The sequence below is a fragment of the Struthio camelus genome, chromosome 9 (genome assembly GCF_040807025.1).
Source record: "Struthio camelus isolate bStrCam1 chromosome 9, bStrCam1.hap1, whole genome shotgun sequence".
In the NCBI taxonomy this organism is placed as follows: domain Eukaryota; kingdom Metazoa; phylum Chordata; class Aves; order Struthioniformes; family Struthionidae; genus Struthio; species Struthio camelus.
In genome coordinates, this window is record NC_090950.1 from 30,932,762 (window position 1) to 30,951,404 (window position 18,643).

The 18,643-nt window shown below is 39.6% G+C and overlaps 1 protein-coding gene across 3 annotated transcripts in view; it reads left to right on the plus strand.

The window, feature by feature from the left end:
- PPM1L (protein phosphatase, Mg2+/Mn2+ dependent 1L) overlaps nucleotides 1-18,643 on the plus strand; it is a 120,648-nt gene that overhangs the window by 990 nt on the left and 101,015 nt on the right. The window lies entirely within an intron of this gene.

An 18,643-nucleotide genomic window follows, 5' to 3' on the forward strand; every position in this document is an offset into this window, starting at 1 on the left:
TGCGTCTTCTCAGTAACTCACTCTGCTACGAAGACCAACAAGTCGTTGCAGATGAGTTGCACGTATATGAATTAATGTAGTTTTTAAGGAATTACAGTTATGCTCTCATACGTATGCCCTCCCTAGCAGAAAGCCAGAAAAAGTTACCATTCTGAAACTTTGTGGTGTTTAACCTCTAACTTTCTGAAGAGGGTGATTTCCTTTAGGTTGCGCTCTGTAATTTGTATTACAGCTTGATGGGATACATCATTCATTTCAGGTGGCATATGCCGAAACTATAGCTTCCTCTTCATCTAGGATTGTGGTGCTGCCATTTAGCTTCTTGTATAACACAAAGAACATACTTCATAGCTATGGAAAAGAAATGCAGAAGGTGGGGGGGTGTCCTTGTGACATACTAGCTCTTGCATGCATTAAGCTAGGTATAAGATTACATTGAGAGTTTTACTGGGATCATGGAAGCTGGAGAGAAACGTTGAAGTTTTTCATGTGTTTCTGCTGAAGAAGGGCGAGACAGCGGAGGGGACTTTGGTGTTCCTCCAGCTGCTTTCACAGATCAAGGAGTCAAAGCGTCCTTCTAGAAAAGCGTTGACAGTGACCAGACACTAATGAAGTACAAAACACCAATTGCTACCTCTCTAAACCTGTAAGCGATGTTTGAAGACTTCCGGCCTTAGGCACGTATCAAAAAGCTTCCCTTCTGCTACCTGTGTGGTTGTAAGGCGAGTCATCTGTGATATGCTGTCTTGCAGTACCTAGTGTTTCGCCCCCTTTAAAATAATGAAAACACTTCAGATATTGAGAACTGTCAGCTTCTTAAAAATTTCTCGTGACTGAATCCTATTTTCCTTTTTCTGTCTATCTTCAGTTGGGGTGTAGTTGTGCCAACTCTTATTGGCATAGTTGTGTCAGTTCACTATTCCTTGGCATTCGAGGAATAGTGGCAGAAATACACATATATAGCAAACTGATACATGTCTTCTCTCTGAGAAGTATTACCTCTGAACTGTGTGTTTGGTATATCTGCTTCTTTTGTTTTCTGATGATGTGGGATAGGAATGAAAGGTGTTTTGTTTTGTGCCTTTTCCCCCTTTATTTAAACTGACAGTTTTCCGAGTCTGAACTGATCAACCAAAACAAGTTTGCAAGAATGTGTGTCATGTTTTTTAAACAGTAGTCTGAGATGGTTACAGATAGAAGTATTATATAAACAGTCTTAGTCTTTGGCATTGTGAAAAAGGGATCTTATTTCTTTATTTAATTTTGTATCATGTATGTATCTCACCCCACGTTTGATTCCACGGTCAATATATTAAATAATGCAAAGCTAACAGAAGACAACTAAATGGCGGGAAAGAGAGATATGTATTTTTTTTGTTATGGATATAGTCTGGATATTTTTGAGCTTGGATTTACCTCCATATGATATGTTAGAATGGTAATACTAGCTCTGTGGAAAGCTCATCTACCTTTTGTGTTCTCATTCCTCAGAGAACTTGTTCTAATTGAATCAGTGGCGAAGTGTGAGGCTTTTGTATGAAAGGCTGTCATTTTGAAAGGCTTAGAAGGTTCTTCTCCAAACCTTACTGAAGTGAAGATTTAAAAAATATATAATCTAGTATCTTTTATTTGTCTTTCAAATGAAATCCTCAAATGTTCTTAGTGGCCTTTACTTCTCCTAAAAAATAGATATCTAACCACTAGGGACATAACTAGTTTCTCATTTTAGATTTCATGTAAAAATAGTTAGAAGAGCACAAACTGCGGGCTGTGCAGACAGCAAAAAAAAAAAAAAAAAAAAGATAAGATAGTATGTTTTAATCTAAGCAGATTTTGTAGTTGTCTGTAGAAAAGAGGGGAGGGGAAGGAAACTGCAGAAGGCAATGCTCTTATTTAATCCAAAATACATAACACTAAATTTTGAGTCTCTGTTTAAACTGTTTTTTCTGGATGTCTTTTTAAGTAAATGACTCCGTCAAACACTTTGCTTGCATATATAGCAAAGTCTTTGTAAAGATTTAGTTTTCCGAATGGGTTCCTGTTAAATTTCTTTCTGTGTGTTTAAAGAACAAAGAACTGCAAATCTCTGGAGTTACATGTGGAACAAACTGTTCTATATGGGGAAAATGTGTTTTTCCAAAGAGGTAGTACCACAGATGAGATACTAGATTAATTCTTTCCGGCTGTATATGAGGGGATGTGTCTCCATGAATTATTTCCTGCCACACTGGGTTGAAGTGGAAGGACAGAGAATTACTGTTACGCAGTAATGTGAATTACTGCGTAGTGCTAATTTATGAATATTTCTGAGGTTTTTTTTTTGCTTGTTTAAATATTGCCGGCGTTTTGCAGGAATCCTACTTTTCTGTTATGTGATGTTTCTCTTCCATATTAAAATTTTTAATCTGAATAGGTTGGCAGCCATGTACTTAAATTTTGTGGTTGACTTGATGAGAAAGATGAGCAAAAAAAAGTGTTAATGCTCTATATTACAGCTAAGAATCTGGTGTGCTGCTGCAGTTAATGGTTTAAGGGAATGATATTTTAGAGATGAAACTTGATACATGGTGCAGGCTTCCTTTTAGCAAAAGGCTGGTTTGTAATAATAATAATGTGAACAGTGCAGATAGAGGGCAAAGAAATAGATGTGAAAAGAAGGAAAGAAATGAAGTTTCTACCTGTTATTTCACTGAATTACTTTGGACGAGAATCTTAAAGGTGATCTACGCGTTAAAATCAAAAAACAAGCCAAGAAAGCCCTTGTCTGTTCTCTCACCAACTTCTTTATAAGGCTTAAAGGTGGCTTGCATGCCTTTCCCCCACCCCCATTCAGAAATCTTGGGGCTGTCTAGACTGGAAGGTTGAGAAGCAGAAAACTAGTTAAATGATAAAATAACCAACTATGAGCTTGAAAGCTGAGCAGTCAAGTATCTTAATCAGTATGATTTAACTGTTTTAACTAGCATTTATAATAAAGAGTTCTTTGATCAAATATTTAATGATTAAGAATTCAATTTAACTGAGATCTTAGTATTTGACGTAGCCAAGGTAGCTCACCTAACGTCGGCAATTTTATAGTTATGTCTACGTTGCATATCATTGGTTTTCCTTGACTATAGGAGGTGAAGACTTTCAAAACAATTATAGTAATAGATAAGACCTTATATGCTGCCTTCGCCTGTTTGCAGTTGTAAACTGATACAGATTATGATGGTGAGAAACTAAAGCTCAGTTACTGTTTCATAAGAAGTATCTTGCCCTTTTTATTTCTCTTAGCCCCCTTAAATGGGAACAAGGCAAGGCTTGCTCTTTATGAACCTGTATATATGCATAAGAGCATTTTGCACAGTACAGTTGTTTTTTTTTTTTTTAAGAGTTGCCAATAGAGTTCTGGAGTAAATGAAATATAACTTTTTAATTTTTATTTGTAGCACAGGGAAAGATTGGGAAGCTTAAATGTGGAAGGGAGTTATTCACTATGTAAATGGCTGATGTTTTTAACCATACACAGCATTATGTAATACTTTGTGTGCCACAGGACCTTGAAATCAGTAGCCTGAACTATTGGCAGATGTCTCTGGTTACTGATTAACTTACAAGGGCCCCCCCACCCCCCCCCCCAAAAAAAAAGAGGGGGGGGGGGAAGAACATGTTGGGAGATAATGGTAAGAGTCCTTACTAGTGTTGTTTGAGACTACGGAAATGTGAATGCTGAGGTGAAGCCTGGAATAAATGGCACTGGGCCAGCTGTGCTTGAACGAGCAGGCTGTGCATTTGAAATACAGGTATTAGAAAGCATGATTAACTTCTCCCGGATTTATCAAGATAAACTTGTATTCAGTTGTCTTCACGCCTGCCTCAATGAACAAGCTGCAGCAAGGTGAAGCCAGCGAGTGTCTGGAGCGCTGCATACTTGGGTAGTAGTCGTGTGCGTATTCTTATGGTTTAATAACTTCATTCTCAATGAAAGCAAAAAGTTTCCTTAAATGTAAGGAAACCTTAAATTTATCAAACATATGTGTGATGATGTCAGCAGAGCAGCTGATTAGCAGTAAATCATACCCTTGGAAAACTACATAGTGACTTTCTCATGTGTCTGTACATTGTATTGCTTTTTAGAGGTAGATGCTTGTGTTCGTAGCTGTTAACATGTTAAGCTGTCCTGATCGTTTTAACCCTTTCACAAATTGATAACCTAAACTTTATTGTGAATAGATCCTGCTTGTGATGATGAACGTTTTTTTTTCAGATACTGGTGGGGGGGAAATCTGTTCCCTTTAACTAGAGATGGTAGTTGACAGTTGAAAGGAACTGTTTGCCTTCTGTCAGATACGAACTAACAATAAGCCAATATTTTTATTTTGATGATGTTTAGTGTTTTTTTTTTGTTTTTGATCCTGATAGCAAAAAGTATTTATGCAACGTGTTGAAAGAAGAAGAAGCTGACAGTATTGGTTTTTTTCTCTCTAAATTTATCAGAATCTTCAAACTCTAAGTCAAAACCTGTTTCTCTTATACTGAACTAGTTAAGCTAACTTAGTGATGAAAATTTACCTGTCATGCTTTTGAGTCAAGGCCATTAAAGATTAATGGCTTTAGATTTTAAAAAGTACACATAAATCAAATGAGAGCTTTGAGTTTTGATGGCTATTTTAACCTATTTGTAAGGTAAAGTCTTTGAGACTTTGCAGTTTTCAAAAAGAAACTGCTGGGATTAGGGTTGGTTTTCCTTTTATAGTAATTTCTTTCAATTTCTAATCTAGAATCCTCTGCAAAGTACCTAAATATTTGAATAAATGTTTATGTAGGTGAGGTCATGTTGATATACAAGTCTCAAATCTGCTCATAAATTCTGCATGAGTATCCTAAAATATAAACCAAAATTATATATAGGAACATTTCTGTCATTTTTGTTTAGTTTATGCAAGTTTTGATTCTTGCGTATGATGTTATGGAGTTATGATTTTCACTGTACAAAACAGTCTTAGTGATCTTTAACTTAGCCCTACTGCATATGGTCATTTGCTCCACATAAATGTGACTTAGAATTGATTAATATGATGTAAAAGTAATTGGAGCTAGGAATTCTTATCAGTGTCATTCATAGCTGTATTCCTGGGTGTAAAATTGAGTCTTTTTCAATTTCTGTAAAACTCAAGAAGTTAATTAAATGTAGTCTGCCTGCTGAACTTGAATCAGTGCTTCCACATTTGGGCACAGAGGCAGTCAACTGATTTGGCCTCTGGTTTAACTAAATCGATTTTGATTTTTAGATGCTTTAAGATTATGAGCAGTCACTGAAGTTCCTCTGAGAACTTGAATAACTCACACCACTCATAGAAAGTGTGTGTGTGCATGCTCCTGCTCCATGGTAAATGCTCAGCAGCTTATCCACTGCCATAGATGGGAAGGGTATTTCACAGCTACAGAACAGGAATGTCCAAATGACAGTTGTGAAAGCGCCTGATGCTTTTTAACTTGATATCCTTCAGTAACTCTTGTGGGCCTATATGCTTAGATGAACGTGTGCAGTTTTCTTTATAGGCCGCATAGACATATTGAGTCTCAAAAGTGAGCAACATCTTACACTGTTTGAAAATATGCTAATTTGTACTACTAATACTGCTTACCATAGAACATAGGCAATGATAAATACTCACTAGTCCCGTTTAATCTGGTGACTAACTTCCTCAGCCTGGACATATTATGAAGAACTATAATTTGGGGGCAGTAGGATTTTGATGGATTTAATTCTGTAGGTCATGAATCTGGATACTTGTATTTAAGAGTGTGAGAGAAAGAAAATTCATATTTGTTTGTCATATGGGGTTAGTTAAAGCAGCATGTCACTCTAGCTCTGTCTTGGTTTTCACATTTTCAGTAGCTCTTTGAAACCACAATAGTATTTCTTCCTCCTCCCTGTTGTCTGAGAGATCCACATATTTATGGTATAGTTAATTGTTCCTTAAAACTAAGGTTTTTTTGCTTCTGGCAGTTTCACTTTTTAAACAGTCTCTTGGCTTTATTTTGCTGCTGCCTAGTTTTCCCCGGTTGCTGCAGTTCTCTACAGCTGTCTCGGCACCGTTGGAAGTCCCCTTACTAGTTGTTCTCTTCCTATGCGCTGGATCAGGCACCTTTTCCTTTCTCTTGGGGCCTTTCAGCCGGTCTCTCTTCCTTTGGCTTGTGTAACATGCTTCCTGGGTGCATACGTTGTGCCTTCACAGTAGCAACAGCTGCAAGGAGTGCTGCTGGCTCACACTTGGTCACCCTCGTTTCTTGAAGTACGCCTTCCCTGCCCCACCTCTCCAGGAGCCCTTGAACTGCTGATCTCTTCAGAAATGGTGGCCTATTAGATGAGTTAAGTTTTGTGACTCAAACGTATTCCGGAGATGTCTGGCGCTAACATTTCTCGGGTTTTGAGGTTGTAGGCTTGTTCTCCGTTTTGGGCATGTCATAGGTACTGATAGATCTAGAAGAAGGAATAGAATGTACGTATGCTCCTTCTGTATTGCTCTTTGGTTTGAGTCAATGCCCTTGAAATGAGAGTTCCCAAAACTAGTTTAAGGACAGTGGCTGCTATAATTATGCGCAGAAAGACATAAGCCTCTCGCTCCGCTTCGATATTAGTTAAAACCTTGAAGCCTCAGTGAACTCAGCTACCCAAGATCTACCCTTTGGACCGTGCTGCTCTCCTCCCTACTACGTGCCTCTGCTGGCAGGACTCCTTGCACGCGTGCCCATCTCCCCTGCCTTCTGAATAACTTTGTAATCATGCTTTTGTATCACACATCCTGAGCATCCTATGAACCTTACGCCTTCATCCGCTTAGGGAAGGCTCCACCTCAACAAACTGTGCTCTATTTGGCAATGCTGGTAGCTTGGGTCTTCACACTGGGTAAGTCCTTGTGTGTAGTGTGCTGTAAACCCAAACAGATGCAGGACAGCAGCGTGTGCCTTTGCTGGGGTGCTCAGCCCACATCTCGGGCAGGATGCTGAAGATGAGCAGTAACAGGAGCTTTTACTGTTCGTGCCATGTGGCACGTGCTTGCTATTTAAAACGATCTGCCTGTTCCTAGTAGTGTGTGTGTTTGCACCTCAGTTTCAAAACCTCTGCCACACGTTCAGGACTGCATTCTCTGTTTTCCTGTGCCACCTCCTTTTGGAATAGAAAGTAGACATGAATGAGACTCGTACTTCTTTAGGGTGGCTTTTATAACTACTAGATCCCTTTGGCAGGTGACTTCCTGCTTGGGACCGTGTTATAATGATAACATTCACTGTCAGTGATTCTAACCAGTCCAGCTGGACAGACTGGTTTCTCTGGCTTGTGGCCAGCTCTTTGCCTACGAGCTCTTCCGTGTAAAAGACGACCATGAAGGTTTAATGACCCTCTATTTTTACTAGCCCTATAGAATTTCAGTTCACTCTAAAGGTAAAATGACAACAAAAAAGACAGATAAGACGTATTCAAAAGGAAGTTTCCATCTTAACAGAGAAGTCTGTACAGACAGCTCATGATCTCAGGACCATTATAAGTTGTACATAGAATCGGTAGTTGCAACAAGTTGGTGAATTTATTTCTTTCAGGCTCTTTGTGTGTTCTTACTCTAGCCATCTTCAACACACACCTTTCCTAAACGCTGGTGGGAAACTGCATGTCAATAATCATATCAATGTTGTAAGTAGCAATAAAGTTGACCGATTCATTCACTGCAGTCACTGACACGTATTAACAGAAGTGCATGACATCACTGTATCATTAGTTTTTATTTGTTTGACTTTTGTGTTCAAAAGGGGTACTGGGAGACTTTAGGAATGATGTTTTAGGCCCCCATATTTGCCAGAGAAAGCTTTTTATCTGCTCAGAGTGGATTTTTCAAGCTCCTTGATCAAAAGTCACTCTGTATTTTTTTTGAGCATCCTGATGACTTTACATCCTTTAGTTGGTATTTCTAGTAAAGCAATTTAAAATATACTGTCAAATGTAGAGATATCATTGGAAAAGCAGTCTAGCTTTCAAAAATGTGAATTTTGTTACAACTTGCGGGAAAAATATTTGAAGACACCAAAACAGTGAGCCAGGGTAAGCAGGGGAGACTGGAGAGACTGTGTGAATTGTAGTTGAAATAAGTGCCCATTTATGCCATAATGCCTTACAGTGAGATGTAACAGCTGTTTCTGATCTGGTATGGGTGATGTTTTTGTGAACTGTTGTGATCACATTGAAGAAATTAAAAAAAAAAAAACAAAAACCAAAAAACAAAATACTTCTCAAGACAAGGCTTTCAGGTCTAGAGTAACTTGCAGGCCATAAAATCATCTGAATGGAGAATTAATATATATGTTTTTAAACTTTTGTAGAAAAGTCATTCCAGGAAACTAGCTCAAGAGTGAGAGCACAGGGTACTCAAATGGGACAGAGGCACCAACTCCAAGTAGAGAAGCTTCAGAAGGGTCAGATGGTACAATATAGCAGACCAGGGGAGAGGAAGAAGCATAATTCTTTTTGTTGGGTGCTTTAATGAACTTTGGAGAGCTGTATGGCAGCATGGAGTGCCAATCTTGCCGTTGCTGATACAAATTGATTATGATGCTGAAACATTGCTGGCTCTCATCATCTCCGACCTTGTCTGATTCACAGCTGTGTGAGCAGCTGACATCTCCAGCCAGACAATCAAAGTACGTGTTTTAACTGCTAAACCACAATGCAGTTATCCATAGCACGTCATGTCGACAAACCTCAAAAATCCCCTGGAGAAATGAACATTTATTTGCATTTACTTTCAATGCTAAAATGTTATCCCTTGCAAGTTTTCTCATTGTCATAAATGTTAAAAAAGCCTTCTTTTTTTTTTCTCTCCTTCAAAATCCCCTTTAGGGGTAAACATTAGATTTTATTAAATTCTGTTATAATAGCCGAAACTGTCATACAGTACTACTTTCAATCAATAGACTTTTTAATGTAATAAATCTCTTTACTTTTTCATTCCTTACTAGATAGAAAACTGCTGGAGGGCATGAAGCATTTATTCTGATAAGTGAAAGTGCATGGCCCATGATACGGTTTTCTGGTCTGCCACTGCTCACTTACACTTCTTTTAAATGCATTTTAAATGGAAGCATGATTTATTTGCAGGTAACGTACACAAGGACTTGTAACTCAGAACTGCTTAAGTTTTCCCTGAAACATATGTTTCCTACAAACACACACTAAAATTGAGGTATTGAAATATCTGATTGTGATAAGCGTTAAATAAAATGTCCATCCAAGGTTATGTGCTTCAAGAATGGAAACTTAGTGTGGGAGTGGAGGAAAGGGAGGACGAGTACTTTTCCCCTAGTTTGTTTAATGTTTATAGCCTTGGACTTTCATCTGCTTTCCTGCATCTGAGTGTGAATATTCTAATTGTTCTTGCTAAGTTTATTACTTAGGTCTTTTAAAAGATAGGACTGTATGTAGGATGTAAGAGATGCTTTTAATATTTTTTTAAATCTGACTGAAATATGCTATGTGGTTACAGTGGGTTTATTTATGCTGAGAAGCAGGGTATATGGACAATAATTTGTGTGGTCCCACTGAACAAAACTAGCGGATTCATTTGATGTTTACTCCTGGCCATACTAAATTCAGCCTCTTTATTGATATGAAGAAAACACAAAGCACACAAGGAAAAGTAGGAAAATAACTGTAGAAAAAGAGTCCCTGAATCACAGGGAGGAGAAGCAGCAATGGTGGAAACGAGACTGAATCTCGTTTCCCGGAAGTAGTGTTATCTGGGAGACGTCAGATAGACTTAAGTCATAGATAGGATGTACATGTAGATAGTTGTGTTGTAACTTATACATTCTTATCCTACAATTAGGATTAAACCAGATTTTGTTCTGAAAGGCCTATGGTACTCATCACCTGATAGTGGGGTTGTGATGGTTGGCATCTGATCACAGCCCCTGATGTGAAGACCAAGTCCACTTGGATCCGCTGTGGCACTGTTGGTGGGCAGGTTGCCGCTAGGATTCCCGTCAGAAAGGCGTAGGCGGGTGTCCTAACAGTACTTGCATGTGTACTTGGCCGGTCGGGTGTTGGAGATGCAGCTAACTCTGAACCGTGACAAGGAAAGTTGTGTTTTTATAACCGCTAGAAAAAGCGTTGCTTCCTCTTGTGGCCATGCAATTGAAAGCAATCTTTAAAGGGCATCCAGTGGTCTTACTGGAATAACAAGGTTCTTGCATTGTAACGTTCCTTAATTTTAGGTTGCTGTAAAAATGGATGTATTTAATAATACACTATCCTAGAAAGATCATCAGGCACCCATAGAAAAATTACTCTCAGGTTCAGTCTACTACTGTGTTCTACCCAAAACCTCAGAGATGTGTGTGTAAGGGTTATTTCTGAATTGGATGTGGTTTAGGATGAATACTGTTTTATCTTTCTCTGTGCATGTCAGAAAAAAAAGAAGGCATGAGTGTGATTTTTTGGCTGCATTTCTTTATGGCTCTTGAAGCAGCACTAACATTTTTTATAGATATGAAAACTAAAATTTGCCTTTTTTTTCCTCTTTCCTGATGGCTGTTGGCTTGCTGGTATGTGTTGACAGTCCTGTTTGCTCAGGATTTAGAGAACAAAATGCAGGACCAGCTGCCTGTTTCATGGTGGCAATTGTCACTGACAGGGCGGAGAAGAGTCCTGATCAGCCCCTCCTTCTGCTTATGTTTCATGCATGAATATTAATGTAAGGTGCTACGATAATTTATAGAAGACTGGTGTGACAGACCTTTTAATTTTGCAAGAGAGGTAAATGTTTTATGCTTTCATTAAAAAAAATTGCATAAGTTTGAGTCTTTTTTTTTTTTTGAAAGGAGATTTGCGTTACAACTACTCTTACAATAACGTTTTTGGAAGGCAAAGGAGAGTGATTGCATCCTCTCTGGATGAATGTTGCATAAAAGATTTCTAATCTTTGGCAATTAGAAAATTGTTCTTGAGGTTAATAGTGATATTATTTTTAACTTTGAAGGCAGGAGCAATCTCCTGCCGCCAGGTTGGAATTATTTCAATCAGTGCTTTTAAATAAGCACTTTCAATGATGCTTAAATTGGCAAGCACTTAAATGATCAACCTGAATTCTTTGCATTAGTATTTATTTTAGCAATTTTGTATCTTGATATACCTCTTCACATTATTTTATATTGTTTCAGAAAAAGGAGAACGGTGTTTACCAGATCTGTTTTCTGTTTGGTGCGATTATTATTGCCCTGTTTTTGTGTGGATATCAAAGCCAAATAAAGTCTAAAACCAACACATAAATAAAAACAGAATAACAAAAAACTAAATAAAAGGCCAAATATTGTATCTACACATTAGAAATTAGTGAATGTTTTGCATGTAAGTGTACTAAACCTTTCAAGCCCCTGGAGTGTGAACTGATTTGAGGCACGCTTCCTTTTCTGGGACTCCTAAGCTTGCTTTGATGTTGAAGGTCCTCTTGTGAAGCACATCTTCCTGAGACTTCAAATCCATGGCCAAATAATCTCTCAGGAGGTCGGGTACGGGCTCCTCACGCTCCGGTTCTAACCTGACTCACAGCAGGACAGACAAGAAATAGAGCTACTTCACCCCGCTAAAGCTAACCTATTACCTGCTCAAAGAGAATGATCACAAGGTAGTCAATGACTTCCAAAGTCCTATGTCTCTTCCTGGTTAGGAAAACCCGCTCTCCTACAAGATATTCTTGTGCTAGTGTATCTGCGACTTTATCTAAATGTGCTCGAAGGCTCTGGTCTAGGGGCTCCGGTACCTCTGGGCCCCTAGGTAGCAATATGCCACTTGTGAGAGTAATACCCTGCTCTGGCCACTTGGAAAACGGACATCCTGCAGAGGGATGTTAGGGAAGACAGAAATTTCATAGTATAGGCCAGCATTCGTAAGCTGAACAAGAGGTCTTCCAAAACATCTCAGTACTACTGGTAGTGTGTGAATTGAACTGACTCTCTTGAGGATAGAGCAACCAGAAGTATTTTAGAGCGTAGGTATCATCCTTTTACCTCTAGTCTTTATTCACAGATGAAAAGAGGACAACAGTTTATTTTTCCTTTAATACCAAGTAAGTTTTTCAGTTTTGAATGAACTGGTCCATAAATTGAGGTGAATGGAAATAAAGAAACCACCATAACAGCCGAATCTTTTCCTGCAGGTGCAGACTCCCATTCCAGATGCTCATCCATTGATATCACCGTTTCACTAATTTTATTTCCTCTTTAAATAACGTTCAGAGGTAAATACATGCAGTGTATAATCTATTGCTTTAATTAAATAGTTATCTTAATTGAAGTAATAGATTATAAAAATTCTTAGGCTTTGAAACTCATTTTTAAATAGTTTTGTTTTTAACGAAAGTTTTTTTTTTTTTTTAAAAAGTGTCTTCTATCTATCTTATCTACCTCCATGTAAAGAAGAGTGCTAGTCTGGTACATATAGTATATACATATACTACAGAAGTGTATATATATAGTGTATGTGTATATATGGAGTGTGTGTGTGTGTATATATAGTATAGACATATACTACTACTATATGTAGTATACTATGTGTAGTAGCTGAAGGTGGTGATTGTGTACCGGTTCATCCTGCAGATCTGCACGTGACTTGACTAGGAAAATACTCAGAGTGCATTAGAGTATCTTGGGATGTGTTAGTTTTTGCACTCCATACTTTAAATGGCTGGAGTTTGTGTATTCCAAAAGCGTTAATGTAAACTTCTGAGCTTGGCAAGTGACATAGCTGTTTCTAATAAACTAAATGTTATGATGCCATGGCAGGAGAGCCAAAAGAAAATGTAGCCAGCTGCATATCGGAATTAGTTGTTCCAAATATAAGTTTTAAAAGCTTTTTTGGCATGTTGGTTATGCTTCTCTTATTAAGGAAGAAACCTGACTGTGAAGGAAGATTAAAATCATGTTGATGAATAATTTGAAAGGACACAATCGCAGGCTTATTCTAGTGAAGAGAGAGATTTTTACTGAAATGTTTTGTAATAAGCTTCCCAGCATTCCCAAATGGTTAGGATAGTTGAACTCAATTTAGATAACAAACACTGTTTAACTTTAATTGAGATTTTGTATGTACGAATTGGGAACTTAATATTTTGTTTGCCACAGTGGCTCTGAGTCTACCTCATTGTGTTGCTGATTCAAAGTATATCCTGAAAACACATTATACCTCTGTGAACAGGTGTTTTCAGATCACTTTACAGGCTTCAATTTCTGTTTATGTCCCTTGGCCGATCTGATGCAAAACAGTAATACTGCTGAAAATAGAACTTTATATACTGCCTCCGCTTCACTCCCAGGTGCTACGGCTCTCTTGTTCCCTCTGTCAGACACCAGCATTGTCAACTGCGTGGCTTCTGCTATTTGTAGGGCTATAACCTGCTTTGTGCTGTGTTCAGCTCCTTTCCTTAATAAGGTTATCAAAAAAGTAATGGTACCCAAGACCCAGCAGCGTCAATACCTATTCCGCATCAGCACTGTGGATCTCAGTGGTCATCTCTCATGCCAAAACACGTTCCCTGTGTGTCCCTCCCACTGTGAGAAACCCTGCTGTAAATTAACCCAGGGAAGGGGCTGTGCTGCGGCCGTGCGGATGCCGGCGTGTGAGCTAGCTGTGGTTTCTACCTGCACCGCTTAGTGCCTTAGCTCTGAGGTCTTGTAGCTGTCTTGGTTTTATGAAACAGTATTAGTAGTATGGAACAATAGTAATAAGCAGAAGATCCTTTTGTGGAATCATATTCTAAAATTATTAATATCAGTATGAATTTACTAGATTATTTGTCTGAAAAAAACAAGAAGAAATACTTTAACCAAAAAGAAAAAATGTTCGGGAAATGGCAAAATATCTAATTTAGTAATATCCTAAAATAATTCTTTCAGTTTTTTATTGTGTCCTGTGGTGTAAAGATCTAAATAACACAGCATGAGCGTGAGAAGAATTTTCACTGACCCAGCTCTGCTAGACATGACAAGAGTAAGGAGCGCCGTTGTCTTCTCTTTAAATGAACTCCCATTCCCGGTGGCTGGCTTTGTAGCTGGATCTCACCACAGCCGCGGTGGACTCATTATGTACGTGGCCTGTAACTCTGGCACTTCATCAGTCGCTTCTGAGCAGATGGAGAGGGTCTGTCTCTGGCAGTTTGTGGAGACGCAAGGATGTAACCAATTTTAACCCCTGCTACCTGCCTGGATTACCTCCTCGAGCTTCCAGGCCTTCTCTGTGATACTGTGTAGGGGAGAAGCTGAACTTAATCTTTGCGCTCACCTGCTTTCCTGGAAGGGGGACTTGATGTTCCCTTTCTCTGCCAACAAGTCTTTCAGTGTAGGAAGCTAATGGCGAGACTTGAAAACTTAGCATAATTTGACCTCTCTTGAGCAACATAGAGTAAGTGCAAGCAATCCATTGCTTGTCAATGGAACTACTGCAGGTGTTGCAGCATGGGTTCCTGAGGCAGTACTCTTTCTTCTCCAATTTTCTGGTGTTGAAAGGAGAGAGACTAAAATCTTCTGGAAGCTGCTGCTTTTGGTCCAGGAGACCAGCTTCTAAGAGGCTGACCGTTCTGGGGATATGAATGCAGCAGCAACATGGAGGTTGGGAGTGAATATGGCTAGTATTCTGTAATTTAAATACGGAAAGAAAAGTTAAATTAGGGAACAGTGTAATCTATTTCATTTTTCTCATGAAAAGCCCTAGATGATCTAATTAAGTGTTTTGTCTCTTGACTTTCAAAGCTTTGTTAATGAAAAATTTAAGACACTCCCCCACCCTCCATCTTTCTTGAATTCAAGTATTGTGTCACAAGAAACTATCCCTAGTAGTGAGAGGAGTTTCAAGGTGAAGAGGGATGGATTGGGAAAAATATAAGGAAATTAAATGAATTTAAATTACAGGGTAGGGGAGAAACCCTTCCATTCTTATCTTCCATATAGCCACACATGGAGAGGAATCAGATGAACCACATGAAGAATGTGCTATCTCTAAACAGACTATCTCTAAACAAAGATCTTAGTATTGCTAAAGAACCTGCAAGCGTATTTTGTGTGCAGCAAGACTTTAGTGAGATACTCAAAAAATAAAAATAAAAAAAAAAAGAGATAACGAATGCTTGAAAGGAGGATATATGTAAATATTTTGTAGAGTGAAGTAGTTAGTGGTAAGAATGAGTTAATGCCAAGGCCACAAGGTGCCAGAAAATCTAGATTCTCCTGTAAACAGTTTCAAAATTGCAAGTATCACCATCACCTTGTCTACCTCAATCATTAAGCCATAATACCCACGAACTTATTTAAATGTTAAATTTCAAGAGTCTGTCATGAAACTGTCTTTATAGGGCAAAAATAAGGCCAAACACTCTAGGGAAGCTGTTTTTACTAATGTATCTTCACAGATGCCTAAGTCCTGGAGACCACAGTTCCTCCAACGTACCTTAGGAGTGTGTGCAAGCACCGCTTTGCATCTGCATTTTGAAAGCTGTGAACTGTAATTCTCTCCAGCATACACAGGTGCCTAGGAGCCTGAGGGGAACTGTAAACCTGTGCAGCACTGGCTGTGCTGCCTAAGTGCTCTGCAATTTTCCTCTAACTATCTAGCTATGATGCATTAGGTTGAGTTGCAGGGAAGCATCAGGGCTGCTCTAAGAGTTGTCAGTGCTCCTGCGTTTCAGTAGGAGAGGTGAGGCTAATTTCTCCTACTACCCGAAATTCGTGGCCTGGCCCTGTTCTGTGACCTTCCTGTTTTAAATGCAATAATATTCAATGTTTGAGACAGCTTGAACCAGCTGGAATTAGTAAACATTGCTAATGATCCCTTGTTTGCCTGAACTTGAAAAAATTGGAACTGTCTAAATTACAGCTGAATTGCAAAGAAACCAAAGCAATGATGGGTTTAACTACCTGGTGCCTAAGCAACTTGCTTACTTTCCGGGTACCTGCTGAACTGTGGGTAATGTATCTGAAAGCAGAGATGTATGTGCAGGATTTCTTACCGATATCTTCCTCTTTCGTTGGTAGAAATGATAGCGTTGTGGAGCGCTGTTCACGGCTTAAAAAGAGCTTGACGTTTTGATGCATCAAAGAATAGGAAATGAAGATATCATTCCAAATTGATATTTGAAGAAAGGTTGCGGGGGGGCGGGGAGGGGAGCCACCAGTCTTTTCCATTCTTTTATATGGAAACAACAAAATAAATTTGTTTATTGATGCATTCCAGTGAAGAAACACCTGAAACAGCTGTTTCAGCCTCAAAGTAAGGATTGAAACATGAATCAAGAGGGAACCCAAATATTGAATTATGGAAGTTGGCTTTGTTGTGCATTTGTGTGTGTCTGGAATAAGATCATGGAAACAACCACTCCAGCAGTTGGATTACGATGTCCTCTTTATCTAGGACGTGGTAATAAAAGCCACCCACCGGTCCAGACAAAAATGCAAAGAGTGTTCTCTTTTCAAAAAGTTAAGAGTGAAAACCTGGCTTTCATTTCTACATGTTCTGGGAAGGTAGAAAAGAAGAGAGAAAATTTGCCATATTATTACAGATTAACAGCCTTTATAATTAGAGCTTTTATTCTGAATTTGATTGTTAGTTATTGCATCAAAAAAGGTAAACGTGGTGGGTGGGTGGGTGTTTTTTGGAAATTTTGAACTACTTTGCCGAAGTCATGCATGAGCAGACTTCTGGTTGGAAAATCCTTGTATACTAAAGATGAGGTGGGGAGTTATTTCAGCAAAGTAGTCTGAGCGCCTCTCTGCACCATAGAATGAGCCTGCTGCAAAATATCCAAACTGGCTTCAGCCTAATCATTGTAATTACTCCCTCAACACTCTCCACGTTTTAGACTTACTATATTGAAACTAGTTATATGGACATTCCCTTTTATTTCACAGTTCACTTTGTGCTGGCTTAAAGCTGTTGCAAGACAACTGAAGGCAAAGATGATGTGCCGCTTTGGTGTGCGTGTTGAGCAGCACAGTATAGTTATATTTTTCTTTTCTTCTGTGCGTCAGGTTGGGCTCGTAAGGAAAGGAGTTGCTGCCCTTGTAAAAATTAAGTCTTGCACTTTCTTGATTTGCATTCAGTGAAGTCAGTCAAATCCTAAAGTAACTTGAGTTAACATTGCAATTAAAACATAACCTAAGGTGTCTAGACGTAGTACATGGTTTGTCAGCTTAACTTTGTCGTTACTGATGTTGGGGTACTTTGGGCAGTGTGTGGTTGGTTGTCGTTTTTACGCTTACCCTGGCTTCGATGGTTATGCTCCCAAAAACCTATTGGGGACACTGCTTCATGCCGGAAAGTTTCTTCCCTTGTTCCTGCGAACATTGCCAAAAAGACGCTCTTGCTGGTATGATACCTTTCCACTAATACACTGCATTAGAACAGTGATACTACAAATTTTTCTGTTTTACAGAAACTCCCATTCCCCCCCTCCCCCAGCTTCCCACTTGATAAATCTACTGGTTTTCTCATTGCATTGCAGGAGAAAGCCCCTCTCAGTGCAGAGATGCTTGTTCCCATTCCTCCAGTCCTGCCCTTTTGCCTTTTCAGCACTGGATCCAACTCTTTTGCCCTGTCCCAGCTGCTGAAATTTTTGCAGAGCCACAGTGATCGTATTTACCCTTTTAAGTAGCACAGCTGCCTTCTGCCCAGCCTACTTGTTTTTTCTTCTTTTGGAGACTCAAAACACTGCAGTTAATAAACGGTTTTCTGTCTCGCTGTTAGATTAACTCTCCGTTGACTTTGCTTCCTACGCAGTGTCACTGTGCTAAAAGAAGGTATTTATTCCACTGTCCCCCAAGGTACTGTCCTAGGAAAGACTGAGCACCTTGTCAGCTGACCGAGTTGAAATTAGGTTGTTGTATGCAGCTAGGTTGGTGATATCTCTTTAAGCAAAAAGGTGTGTGTTTGTGTGGGGTTTTGCTTTTTATAGCCTGCTTTATCATAGTAAACAAACAGACCCACAGGAAAACCCCTGGTGGGAGCTCCCTGTCAAGATGAGTGTCTCTTCTAACAAGCTGTCTTTTCATCAAGTGAAGTGAACTATGGCTTTAAAGCCAACCAACTTCTTCAAAGCTACAAGCCTGTTTTTTATCAAGATTTTCCTCCTGGTGAGCATGTAGACAGTGCAAGGATGGAGTTACTGCGGCTCAGCCGCCGGGCCCCACCGTGCCGGCGCTCTCCGCCGCTTTGTTGCGAGGTAACGAGTACGGTAATTTATGCCAGCAGGATGACGGAGACTCCGAAGGTGGTTTTTACTCCTCATTGAGGAGCTCATGTCACACACAGCTCATCTGCTGAACAGTGAGTTGTTCGGTAGTAGCAGCCAGGCTACGCCAAGCAGATCCGACAGCGAGTGCTGCCGAGAGAGGCCGTTGCCCCTCACCGCCGCCTCAGGCCTTGCCCACCTGGCATGCTCCTCTTGCCCCGGTGTCCGTGCCTCTGTCGAGAGCAGCTTCAGGAGGGCAGCGTGGCAGATGCTAAGCCCTTTTTTTCTTGGCCGGTAGCTATGGGTTGAGCTAACAGTAGTGCCAGCGGAAGGAAAGGAGCGGGACTGTGTGCTGGGGCTGCCGCTCAGGTGGGTTTTGCTGTACAAGCATGCAG